This window comes from Desmodus rotundus, chromosome 1 (assembly GCF_022682495.2).
Source record: "Desmodus rotundus isolate HL8 chromosome 1, HLdesRot8A.1, whole genome shotgun sequence".
Lineage (NCBI taxonomy): Eukaryota > Metazoa > Chordata > Mammalia > Chiroptera > Phyllostomidae > Desmodus > Desmodus rotundus.
The window spans coordinates 168626604-168640034 of record NC_071387.1 but is presented as its reverse complement, the minus strand read 5'-3'; the positions used below and the strand labels follow the sequence as shown (position 1 = coordinate 168640034).

The following is a 13431-nucleotide window of genomic DNA, read 5'->3' as shown; positions in this document are numbered from 1 at the left end:
TGAATAATGCTACTGTGAACATTTGTGTAAAAGTCTATGTGGATATTTGATTTAATTTGGGGGGATTAGTTACCCAGAAGTAGAATTGCCATGTTGCATGATATATGTATGTATAACTATTTAAGAAATTTCCAAACTGTTTGCCAAAATGGCAGTACTGTTTTACATTCCTACCAGCTCTGTATTAGAGCTCTAGTTTCTTTACATCCTCACCAACATTTGGTATTTTCTGTCTTTTTGGTTTTAGACATTTTATTGGATGTGTAGTGGTATCTCATTGTGATTTTGGTTTGCCTTTTCCTAATCTACTGATAATGCATATCTTTTCATGTGCTTATTTGCCACTTGTATATCATCTTTGGTTAAGATATCTACTTATAATTTTTTCTCAGTTTTTAACTGGTTTTTTAAAATTATTGGGTTGAAAGTTCTTTATATATTCTGGAAAGAAGTCTTATCAGATTTATTTTGCAAATATTTTCTCCTACTTTATGGCTTTTGTTTTTATTGCTATAATGATGTCCTTTTTTTGAAGTACAAAAGTTTTCAATTTTGATGAGGTCCAAGTCATCAATTATTTATTTATTGTTTGTGTATTTTGTCATAATGAAGAAATTATTGACTAATCCAAGGTTACAAATATTTTCTCCTATGTTTCCTTTTAGAACTATTACAATTGTAACTTTTACATTTAAGTCTATGATCCACTCCAAGTTAATCTGTGTGTGTGGTGTGAAGTAAGAGCCTAAATTCAGTTTTCCTTTTGCATATAGGTATTCACTTGTTCTGGTGCCATTTGTTTCAAAGATGATCATTCCTTTGCTTTTGCAACTTGTCAAAATCAGTTGAGCTTATACCTAGAGTTCATTCCTGGACTCTATTCTATTCCTTTATTATTTTTAGGGCTGCATAATGTTCCATTTTATACATATATCTTGCCTAATTTAACTGGTCCCTAATCAATAGACAATTATCTTAAGTCTGACCTCTTGTTTTTCTTTTGAAGTCATGCTGTGGCAGATATTGCATGCCTTTTTTGCATCTTATACTTGTAGAATAAATTCCAAGAGGAGTCCGTTTTACATTTGGACAGCATTCCCAAGTTGGTCTCTATGGGATCTCTGCTATTTCACCATTATACTCTTAACGTGCGACAGTACTCTTCAGATCCGCAGAAACAAACGTGCTGATAGATTTCTCATCCTTTGTTTCACCAAGTAGATAAAGAATGGCGTCTCCATTTAATTTGCATTTTTTATGAAGTGGGATGAGTGTTTTTATATTTTACACATTTAAGAGCCAACTATATTTCATTTTACGGGAAATATGTGTTTTCTTGTCATCGGCCTGTATTCTGTTCATTTTAGTTCTTTGCGATACACATTATAAGTGTTTCCTCCAGTTTTTTGTTTGCCTTTTGACCTTGTTTATTGAGTTGGGTCCTGTAGGAGCTTTTTTTTTTTGATGTGATAAAATACATAGTAAATGTTAAGCCTGGGTAAAACCACAAAGAACTCCCCTACTCCAAGATTCAAAAAAATGAATCTCCTATTTTTCTAGTACTTTTATATTTTTATTTTTAACATTTTAATTCTTTAATCTGGAATTTATTTTAATTTAAGAAATAAAGTAGGGATATAAGTTTACTATTTTCCCAAATAGCTAATGACTTGTCCAAACATCAATAATTACATAATCGAACATTCTCCTTTGATATACAATGATGTTTTAATCATATATTAAATGTCCATATGCATTTGGGTTCACTGATTCGCCATACTTTTATGTGTCAACCAGCGCACTCAGACCTCCAAACTGAGTCCAAGTTTAGCCTTCTCTCCTGCAATATTCTTCAAATGACACACCGTAAGTGAATGGAGTGCTTATGAACTGCCTGCAGTAACAGTTAAATCGTCTCTCACCTTCTACCCCACTGCCATTAGCTAACAAAATTCAAGCTCTTTTTAACATTGTTCAGAAATATATAACTATGACAGTAAATCTGTTTGGAAATACAGGGGACTGAAAATCAGATATCATGTTCTTGTTTCAAATAAATAATTTGGTGCTAATTCATGGTTTTCTTCCATAAGAGCCAATAATTTTGGATAGGCTGTGTGTGTCTGTTTATACACACACGTGGAAGGCAGCTGTGCCACATACAGAAGAGACAGCACTTTATTAAGTTAACCAACTCTTCCTGTCCCCAACTCCATATTGGTTGAAGAGAAAATAAATTTGGCACTTCATATCCTGATCTGTCTGGTCTAAGATTTGTTCATGGTTTAATGTCCCCCCTAACTGCATGTATTAAATATGTGAGGCCAAAATTCCTTTTCTCGGAGGCTCGTAAGGAGCAGAAAGGAGGCAAGGCAGTAAAGAGAGGGACATATGAGCACTTAGGGGTTGTAAAGACACAACACATGGAATTATCTTCTTCAAAATGATGTTGAGTTGGGCTGCACCTTCTTTTCCAAAAAACTGGGCTCTCCACTCTTTCTCTAATGTTCCTTTTCATCTCTCGTGGCTACAGCCAAGAGATAAGAGCTCTCCATCCCTGGGCACCTTAATGGAGTGATAGATGGGTGATTGTGCCAGGAAGTGACGGGGTTGCGGGAGGGCTGAGGATGATTGATGTTGGAGGAGATGCCAACTTGCTTGTTCCATTATTGGGTATCTCTACTGCTTAAGAAAGACGACGCCCATATCTCTTAAAAAACCTTGTAGGAGTCAGGATTCTCATTATATCTAGGAGTAGAATTTTATCTACATTATCTATGTAGAATTTTTTGCATGTGCGTCATCCTGAGAGTTACAGTTCTGGTAATTCAGAATCCCCATCTTTGTGGATTTAGTGCTCCTTAGCACCTTCAAAGTGTTCAATATACACATACTCTTTAGGATAGTGTTGGAAGACCTCTCTTTGTACATTTTTTTTAAACTGAAAAAGTCTATGGGGGTGAGGGGAGGGGAGGAAGTTGCACTATGTTGTGGGAAAGAAAACTGCCTGAACTAGAGAAACAGCAAGAAACGAGGTGGTGGTGCATTGTGGTGGGAGTTCCATGAAACAGCGCTGAAAACCTCAAGGTTTTCCTCTCCCTTCACTTCCTGTGGAAGAAGACCAGAGGGCCTCCCTCCACTAAGAGGGGATACCATCATCTCCATCCAGGCAGAGGCCCGGTTTTGTCCAGGCTGAAGCAAACCAGAGGCGATTCCGGTCCTCTCCCTCACTCTCTTCCGGCCCTGCTTCCTTTCTCCACCCCTCCAACAATAGCCCCCTCTTGATTTCTGTTCCAAGAGAGAACGGTGAGTCCCCAGTGCAAAGGAAACTCCAAGGATTCTTTCCGCAGAGTTTTCTAACTGGGGACAGTGAGGTGTGTGCTCTGGCATCTGCTCCTTGGCGGTGATGCTAGAGACCCAGGACCCCCCTCCCTTCTCCACGAGAGATACAAGGCAGGTAGCAGGGTTTCTTGTCCCCATTCATTAGCATTCAAAGAAAAAAGCTGGCAGAGTATCTTCTTCCTGAAAGGACTCTGAGGTACTTTCTCTTACACTGTTGCTTTTAAATATTTTTTAAAATGCTGAAAAAGCTGAACATATTTTGGGGGTGATATCCCCAAAATACCTGTCACTGCCCCTGCTGGGACTTTCTTACCCTGAGCCGATATTTTGTAGACTAGACCGAGACTTGGATCCCACCCCAGGTTTATTAGATCTGGAGAAAGGCCTAGGAGTCCTCCCCAGGTGATTCTGAAGTTTGGAGGTCAGAACACACTTGGAAAACAATATGCCGGACCTTTCCTCTCTGAGATTGTCAGGATCCCTCGAGATGGAGTTAACTTGCTGAGTGAGATCCCAGAAATCATGCCTAACGTCACTCAGAGCTGAATAGACTCAAGACCGGTCCAGCAACACCACTATCCAGGAGGGAGTAATGTGTTCTTGGTCAAGGTCAAAGTGAACCTTGTAACTCTTTGGAACAGGGACTGACACTCCAAAATCAATCTGTACACATAGGGCACAACCATAAAGTAGTGCAGCTGAGGCCTGTATCATATGGAGATCGTCTTAAAATGCTGCTTCTGATGCAGGAGGTCTGGGATGGAGCCTGAGATTCTAACAGACTCGCAGGCGATCCTATGCTTTTGGTTCTTGGAATACTTTTGAGGAGCACTGCCTTAAGGGACACTTAATTTTTTTAAATATTAATTACACTTTCTTCTTAACGAGAAACCTGATGATGAGCAACATAGATTTGGTGACCTTGAACATCACTTCTAGTGTATCTGTTAAACAAGGTGGTTGCCTTTCTTCATCTCTAAAATGGGGCTAATAAGGCCCCTACTCCTTAGAATGGGAGGGGTAAGTGAAATGAGGTATGCAGAGTTCTTAGGAGTCCCCAAACTTGGTAATGACTCCTCCGTAAATGTGGCCGTTGGAGGTGGTAGTGCTCTTCTGGTTATCTCATTCTCACACTTAATATCAGTGGCTGTCCTAGGGAGAGGTTTAAGTGAGGCCCGAACGTATCAAAGGAAAATAGGAGAACGGGTCAGAATTGCCTTTGTGGGCCCTGGTGCTTAGCACCAAAGGGATAGGCTTTATCCATGTGAACAGAGAGAGCTTCTTCCATTTCTACCTCAACTAACAAAAACCTTAGACCCCAGTGTTGTTATTGTATTTATACTTACCACTTTAAATTTGCCAAATAAGTGAAAAACTGCCTCAGCCCAGTATTTGTTCATTTGGCTGTCTCCATGGCCTAATTATATAAAGGAAAGGGTATTGTGCCCCACAAGGATATCACATTTCCCTCCCTGAATTCACCCCTTCGTATTTGTGTAAACTCAGCCCGAGAGGCATCCCTTTAACTTGGATTTACAGCCCTGCCTGAAAAAAAACACGGAGCGTTCAGCATTTCCTACAAGGCAGAATCCTGGCTCACAGCTCTTTTAGTCAAGAAAAAACAAATGACCGCTCTCTTTCTCGCCAAACACAATCTGCTAACCCATCAGCTGCCCAGAAAACAAATGAAAAATAAAATGCAACCAACAGTCTTTTCTGTGTATCTGATAAATGTTTATCTCCACGAGCAAGTGGGTGGCGTCCTTTCCAAGATGACACAGTCACATGCGTGCTGCACCCCATGCATATGATGGAGGAACAAGCTGTAATTCCAGCCAATTCAGAGGGGAATAAATACACCAAACTGGCAATTTGGCATTGTCCAGACCCCTCCCCAAAGTTTGACTCACTTTTTTACTGATTAACTGCTGATTTGGCAGTATAGAAAGGTAGCGTGTTTTCCCTTACAGACCGCTTATTTATGACATCATTTAGTCAACAAATATTTATTGTGAATCTGGTGGTTGCCATGTGCTATTCTAGGCTCTGGGCACACAGGTGGTCGAAGTCACTGTCCTCACGATGCTTGCTTTCGTGAGCTTGTATGTTACACATAACTTCTGGTGCAGACATGTTCTTACTCTTTTATCTAAATGCCACTGTTTCTTCTAGACGTATTTGGCACTAGGCTGGCTGTTTCTGAGAGCACATCAACATAGTCGTTACGTCTCTGTTTCTGTCAGATGGAGACCCAGCACCAAGGGCTAAGCGTACATGGAGATCCTGCTCCTCAAACATTTAGTGTGAAGCCACGCACCTTAACACCAATAGACAGTGTGTGGGGGTGGGGGGTGTGATCCAACTGCTTTTTTCCCCTCACTCTAAACTTCCAAACATACATGCCAGTTAGTTTGTGAAGTAATAATGGTACTTTAGTTTAGATCTTAGTTAAACTTCCCTCTGTACTTTCAAAATGCAAAATTGACCGTGTCTACTGGTCAATTAAGGCCACATAAACACAAGAGGAAAAATACTGAGTGATTTAGGTAGAAATGAAATCAGGGCAATGAAAACCACTTTTTTCCTGTAAGTTACAGATTTTTCTTATAATTAAAGCAGACTTTAACAGGATGAGTATTGGCTTTTCAAATACCATTGTCAATCTTTTGCCCTCCCATATCAGCATTAACCACGGGACAGGGTCTAACTTCTAAAACAGGCTCAGCACAGCACACGTTGTAAAAAGGGAAAAACAAAACAAAACCAAAAGGAACTGGTGAGAGTGACTCCACCAACATTTTTAAAAAGTGAACAGAAAATTTTAGTATTTGTGTTTTCCTTGATTAAGAATGCATGCTCACAATAAGATACAAATAATATAGAAGTGCATACATCAAAAAGGGCCATTTATACAGAATTATAATATTTCTAGATCTCAGGAATTGCTTTTTTATGATTGACACGTGGTGATAGAACATCGATCAGTCTCATCAGATTGCCTGACTGACTAGCATATGCCTTACTCCGTAATCCTTGTAGGATAACAATTGATGTATTCAAAACTAATTTTTAAAGAGAATGTCCAAAGTTGAATAGGAATTCCACTTAAAATCATGATTCTTAAAACATACATTTTAATTTATTGCCAGAGCAACGCTGAAGAACACAGAGCAAGACACTGACCATCCATTTAAGAGAGTCACAGGACGTCAGCGTCCAAATCTCATAAATCTTCTAGTGCAGTGGGCAGGAGAGAAGAGCGTAAACAAGCCCGCAGGTGAGTTCTGATACACAGTCACACACACACACACACACACCCCACCTTAGGAATCACTGATTTGGTCCAACCCCATCATTTTATAGGTGGGAAAACTAAGGTCCAAGCAAGCAAAGGAGCCTGGCAAGCCTCACATATAGGGGGTGGCAGACCAACAGAGAAATGTTCTGATGCCCAGTCTGGTTTTGTTCTGGTGCACTAAGCTTCCGTAAAAGGCACCTTTTGCACGTGAGTGTATAATAACCGAGCTTCAGTTTGCTCTCCCAATGTTAATTTACCAAACAAGTTTTGATTGTATCAGAGCCTCCTGTTCTAACTACGTAACTTCACAGGTTTGGGTTACTGGTGGTCGATTTGGGGTGGCTGTTGGTAGTTGTATGTTTTGCATTTTGAAAGTACAGAGGGAAGTTTAACTAAGATCTAAACTAAAGTACCATTATTACTTCACAATCTAACCGGCATGTATGTTTGGAAGTTTAGAGTGAGGGGAAAAAAGCAGTTGGATCACACCCCCCACCCCCACACACTGTTTATTGGTGTGAAGGCGCGTGGCTTCACACTAAATGTTTGAGGAGCAGGATCTCCATGTACGCTTAGCCCTTGGTGGTGGGAGAACCCATTACTTCAAGTCCTTTTCTCTTTGGTTCTCACGACAGTTTCCAACAAAGGTGCTGCCAGCTCTCCACGGCCAGGGAGAAGGTCACCAAAGACACAGAGCTCAAGAGCATGGGAAATTGGGTGAAAGGGAGAATGAAATGTCTATGGTATGATTGCAATCTCTTCAAACATTCACCTAAATTGATAACTTTCATCCCAAGACAAACTTTCCCCTGCATGGAGTGCTACTGAACACAGCTGAAGTTTCATTGCGGCTGAATCTGGCATCTCTGCCATTATCGGAGATGAACATCAAAATATCCGTCTCTACATTCCCTTATTTTACAAGAATTTGGGGTTTAGGATATCCTCACTCAATGTGTGCCTAACTCAAAAGCTACGAGGAACAATTTTTGTTCTGATAGATCCTTGGTATAGTATTGATCAAGAATTATGCCACAAATTTATAAGAGATGAATTCTATTCCCTACATGCAAAAAACACAGTACCCTTAAGTATTAATATGACTCTGAACAAATTACAACCGACATCCATTGACTCCTCCTATTTGCCACACATTGTGTTAATTGCATTGTGTAAATAATTTTATTTAATCTTCACAACAACGCTATTATGTTGATGAAATTTTACATTTGGGGAAACTGAGGTTTAAAGGGGTTAATTACCTGGAATAAGGCCCAGTCAGTAAGTCACAAAACTGGAATTCGAACCCAAATCTGTGTAACAACAAAGCCCGTCCTTTTGATGCCTGAGTCACATCCCAGCACACAGACACAGGACACATCCTAACATAACATTTATACGACAAATTAATAATTTGGTTAGAGTATGTGTACAGTGTGGGCACAAATTAATCCCATCTCCCGTTTGTCAAATTCTGGATCATTCCAAGCTGGAGTTCCCCTCATGATATCACAAAAGAGCCTGGGATGACCCCAGAGAAGAATCACACACTGGAAGTTTCCACCAGTGCCAGCCAGCTCACTCCTTGGAATTGAGTGAAGACAGATTAGTATTAACCCGACTTAACTAGTCAATGGCTTCTTTCTTTGGGTAGCTGGAATTTTTTGCCCTCATCAAATATTCTCATGGCAATGACTTAACTTAAATGGAAATATTGGATATACATTTTTTTCTTTAAAAGAAAAGTACATATTCATCCCGAGGTCCTTAGCCTCAGGCCACAGTGAAGACCCGTGCTGGCAGTCGGGCTGTCCCATGTGCCCTTGGCAGACGTCTTTTACCTGCCTCGTCTTCGGTCAGTGTGACTCTGCCATCAGTTTTTTTTTCCTATATTGTGTTGCATCTGATGTTTTTATTCAATAACCAAAACTGGAGAATGTTCTGTGATGTCATTTTAATTGGGCACAAAATTAAATACATTATCAAGGAAAAGCGAAACTGAAAGAAGCAAGTCAAAATCGCAGCTCTGAGTTTTCTACTGGGGTCACAATTTCTGATAAAAGATTCAAAGTGCCCAATTGAATCAGTTTCTGCTGCCTTTTGACCAGAAGATCTATGAAATGGGTGGCTAGGGTCGGTGGTAGGGGAGCTGGAAACCACTTTTAACTGTGATTAGAATGGTTTTGCATCCTCAGGCAGACAGACACTAATCACATCTTTCACCTTGCTCATTTGACAGTGCTCCTACGGAAAGTCTCCTGATAAAAGGAGAAGAAAACAGAAGTCTGCTAGTGCAACAAAACCTACATAACAATCCACTTCCATATGCTGTCCACTCTTATTAAGACGATGGTTCAGTATGGAATAAAGATTAATTACTTAATTGTGGTTAATGTATAGTCTGGCCAAATTAATTTATAAATGAGGGACTGGATACTTTTATTACACTCTTCACATCCCAGGTGACCTCAATCAGCAAATTTCATAGAAAGGGATGTTTAAAAACTCTGCATGATTTTTGTCTCTCACCCATTCAATACCTCTTTCAATTAAATTATTGATATTAGTAAATTTACACAGTTTTTCCGAGGGAGCCTGCTGGCCTATTTTTGACAATGTGATCTTGCCTCCCTCCTGGCTTTCCGTCCTGAGTTCACGGTAACATTATCCTTTCTGACAAATTTAAATGAAAAATTTAGACCTTTAAAAGCAAGTTGTACGTTTTTAAGGTTGACTCATTTGCTGTGTCCTAATTGGTGTGTGGAAAAGCAGGCTCTGGTGAACATTTCTCAGTTACATCTATAGCTTAGTTTTTCACTCCTCCTGACACAAGCAATCACTCTCAATCCTCCTATTACAGTTGCGTGTTGTTTTCGGAAACTAAAGTTACATGCCCCGAAATCTTTGCCTTCTTCTGTATGGCAGATGACATCTTCTACTGACAGTGGATAATAAATTTACATTCAACCACCTATGAAGCCTCAACACAAAAGCACCCCACATAGTACAATTCAAAGTGACATTCCCTTCTTCTCCTCCCTCCTCCCTCAGTGATGCAGAATAACAGTCAAAAATTAACATTTCTCTTTTGGAGGGTGCAGAGTGGAAAGAAAAGAACAAGAGAAGGACACCTCAATCCAGACAACGGGTAACAAGAGCCCCAGAACAAACCACAAGTCTTAGCAGACACCCTGATAAGAGTCCCAAGACAGAGCACTGCGGAAGAGAGGAGTGCTCCAGTGCACTGGGACACATCACACACTCCAGTGGCTCCTGGCTAACGCAGCCGCACCATCCACGCCAAGATTCAGATTTAACCCAATGGCCTCCTTAGCCCCAGTGCAATTCTATTGCCAGGTCTGCCAGCCTCAGCTCTGAAATGCATCAGTATTCTCTTTTTTAACAAAGTACAAGCTTAAATTCTGGGCCATCCACCAGTCATACCCTCTGATTAAGGATTACACCCAGTAAGGTCTTTTCTGTTGAAGATGCCCACAGCAGTACCCATCCCAGGCACACTGACGTGGAAGTAGAAACGATTGCATGGGTGACTTACCAGCTCCTGAGTGAATGGCTGCAGCAGCCCCAGTGCTTTACCTGATCCCCCGCTCTCTCTGTGCCTCTCCCTCTCTCTCTCCCTCTTTCTCTTGTGTACAGATTGCAAGGAACTTAAAGAACTCACAGGGACAGTGTTTCAAATGACTTAAGAAAGAGAACAGGAACAATACTTCGTTCTCTTTTTCTCAGATGAGTACCTTCGGGAAGAAGGAAGGAAGGGAGGGGAGAGGGAGGAAGTCAACAACCCTTTGCTTTCCTGAAAAAAAATAAGGAAACAGAAGATAGACATCTCATTTTCTCTTAAACAAAATGTTGGAAGGGGCAAAAAAAAAAACCTTTGAAAAAAGGAATTCCTCAAAAATGCTCTCTGCCCTGGGAGCTTTAAAGAGATGAAACGCCTTACTGGCCTGGCCTGTCCAAACAAATGGTGTTCCAGAGAGACAGGCTCTCCTGAGCCTGCAGTCTCTGGTATCTGGTTTGTAGAACTGACACAGCCAAAAGGGAACAAATCATGTCATGTCAACTCCAAGCAAAGGAAAGTTGGGTCTGCTGCGTTAACTGAGGCAAACCGGCAGCCGTAGGAAGCGGGAGGCGGCCAGGCGGCCAGGACGCGTGGCCCCTCCTAGGCCTTTCAACACTGGCGCTGCTGCCGTCCTTCAGCCTGGCCCTAGATCCTTCACATTCTGCCAGGATTGAATAGCACATCTATGCACTGGTCACTGAGCTTTATGCCATGGACCACACCAGGCTTCCGTCTTTGCTGATGGTTAGAAAATGTTTCAAAGGCAACTTACCACACTGGTGCTGGCCACAGTTTTCTCAGAAGGGTTGTTTGTATTGTTCTATCCTTTACATTCTTAAATGCTTCTCAGGTTCACAAAGTACTGAAGAACCGCATAGGTTATAGATCAGTCTGCCACAGTTTTTAAGAAAGAGGTGGGCAGGCTGAATAGAAGGAGAGAGAAAATGGAGAGAATGTTCTTTATCAAGTTAGGGGCACTGGGCAGTTCAGTGGGCAGCGGGTATGAGCCCCAGTTAGGGGTAGGCATTTAGGAACAAACGAGGCTTAAAATTCTCTGCCTTGTGCTGTCTGTCTTACGCCCTTCATTCATTTGGTTAAGACCATTGCACCACGAACAGGAACCAGCAGTTATGTGGGCCTTTGTGGAAGCAAAATAAAAACCAGCGTTAATGCAGTTCCTTATTTTGCTCAATTGTGAAAAAGGGTGTGGAGAGTTGTACCTGATGACAAAAAGCAATGACACTAATAACAGCAAAAGAGCGACTCTGATTTAGTTTCTCGGTAGGACTTTTATGGGGTACTATGGTCTGTAAGATTATTCTTGTATCCCCACAATTAATTATCTGTCTCCTTCCATTAATTATCTACCTGTCTAATCTGGGTATCAGAGAGAACATAAAGGTATTGTGAGTCAATGGGTTTGCAAGAGCCAGGACAGTCTTGTTCTTTGCGTTCCCCGTGGCACCAATACCGACACAACCCAGGGGTTTCTGGCATGGGTGACCCAGCCCCATCTACGGACGAGAAAACTGATGCCCAGAGAGGAGTCTGTGCAGTCTGCCCAAGGTCACACACAACAGTGGCAAAACCCAAAATGCTCATGTGTCTCCTGCTGCAGCTCTGGTGCTCTTTGCCCTCTGCTGGCCTTCCTCTATATCCTGCCTTTGTACACAAGGGAAGGAAAATGAACATGAAAATCTAAGAAAGCAAGAGAAGAGCATGAGAGAATGAAGTGGAATGGGGAAGGAGCAGGAAGAAACCCTTTTAAAGGAGTAGCAACATTGTGGCAACGCTAGGAGTCATGCTGAGGGTAGAGAAGCAAATGCAGGTAAATGGGGCTGAAATGTACCATAAAAAGTGAAAGCGGGTGGGAGTGTGTGTGTGTGGGGGGTGGCTGAAGGACAAGTGGGGGAAGCTGCCCTGGGTGCTGTGGCATCAGCAGCAGAGACAATGAGGGGAGGGGATGTGAAGGAACAAAGCAGCTACAGAAACCCTTGCAGGAGTGACAAGTCTCTGACCACCTGGAGAATCAGTGACAGCAGCACAGAGCCTTGACCACGTTTCCCTTCCTGCTGCAGCCTCGGGGCAAGGCCAGGCTGAGCCCCAGGAGCCCTGTCGGAATCCAGAAGACTTCCCTTTTAAGTGTGCAGAGTGTGGGGACTGTCACGTTGAGGCGTGTTGTTTTCTCCCAGCCTGCCGTCCTGCCCAAAGAAGGCCTGGATGGGGACATGTGCCATCTGGGCTGTGTGGCTTTGATGTGATGGAGTGGCGTCTGGTCGGGATCTGGCGACATCACCTCTGGAAACACTGGAAGGAGACTTCTCATGTTTTCAAAATACTGCTGGGAAGCAGCATGGGTCTTAGACACTAAGTCAGCCACGGTTTTTCAAAAGGATTCCCGACCCTGCCTGTGCCAGCTGTTCCGCTCCTACATCCTGTGGTAAACAGGCTTCTCCCGCTCTCCCTGCTCTGCCAGTCACATGAACAGCCATCCTCTAACACCTGTCAAGTCACCCACTGGGTGTCTACAAGCTCAAGTGCCTAAGTCCCTCCCATTAGGTTTCACAGGAGGGATTTCTAATCAGGTCCCTCAAGCTGGTGAAACTCACTCTCCAACTCTCCCCTGGCTCATTCAGATTTGGACTGAACGTGGAGGGAAGGATGTTTGCACTGAGGGCAACTGAGGAGACCTTGTGTAGAAATGGAGCATGGCCACGCCTCTGACCCAGCAGGGAAGCCACACATTGCATTGGATATTAGAAATCATCTGGGCAGAGACAGAGGGCTGCGAGACCCTGGCACTGGATCAGGGGACAGGCAGAAACATCAAGGTGTAAAATTCAGCGTGACTAAAGCAGTGACCAGGCTCAGAACCACAGAAATATAAGCTCTACTCAAAATGACTCCCCACTTCTGAAGAATCCTAATTGGAACTTGTCCAGCTTCTGATTACCCAGAGCTCTGGAGCTGTCTGTTTACCCCAGAACTTAGCTAACCCCTGATCATGGTGGATGGTGGAGCGAGGGTGGACTGAAATATATGTTCAGAACAGTGTACAAAAAGGTAGGTGTCTCTGCCGGTGACCTTTGCCAAAATGAACACATCTGCGTAACAGAAACAGAACAGAATATCCCCTGTGGCCCTCTAGCCACTACCTCCCCTTAGGGGTCGTAGGTCCTCACTCCTACACCTGACCCAGATGTGTATTAAT

At 42.5% G+C, this 13431-nt stretch overlaps 1 protein-coding gene across 1 annotated transcript in view; it reads right to left on the bottom strand.

Moving 5' to 3' along the window:
• Window positions 1-10390, bottom strand: part of ZNF366 (zinc finger protein 366) — a 61708-nt gene extending 51318 nt beyond the window's left edge. The window contains exon 1 of the mRNA XM_024578579.4: window positions 10197-10390. The gene's annotated coding sequence lies outside the window, so the exon portion shown is untranslated. The remainder of the gene's footprint in view (window positions 1-10196) is intronic.
• Window positions 10391-13431: the final 3041 nt, after the last annotated feature.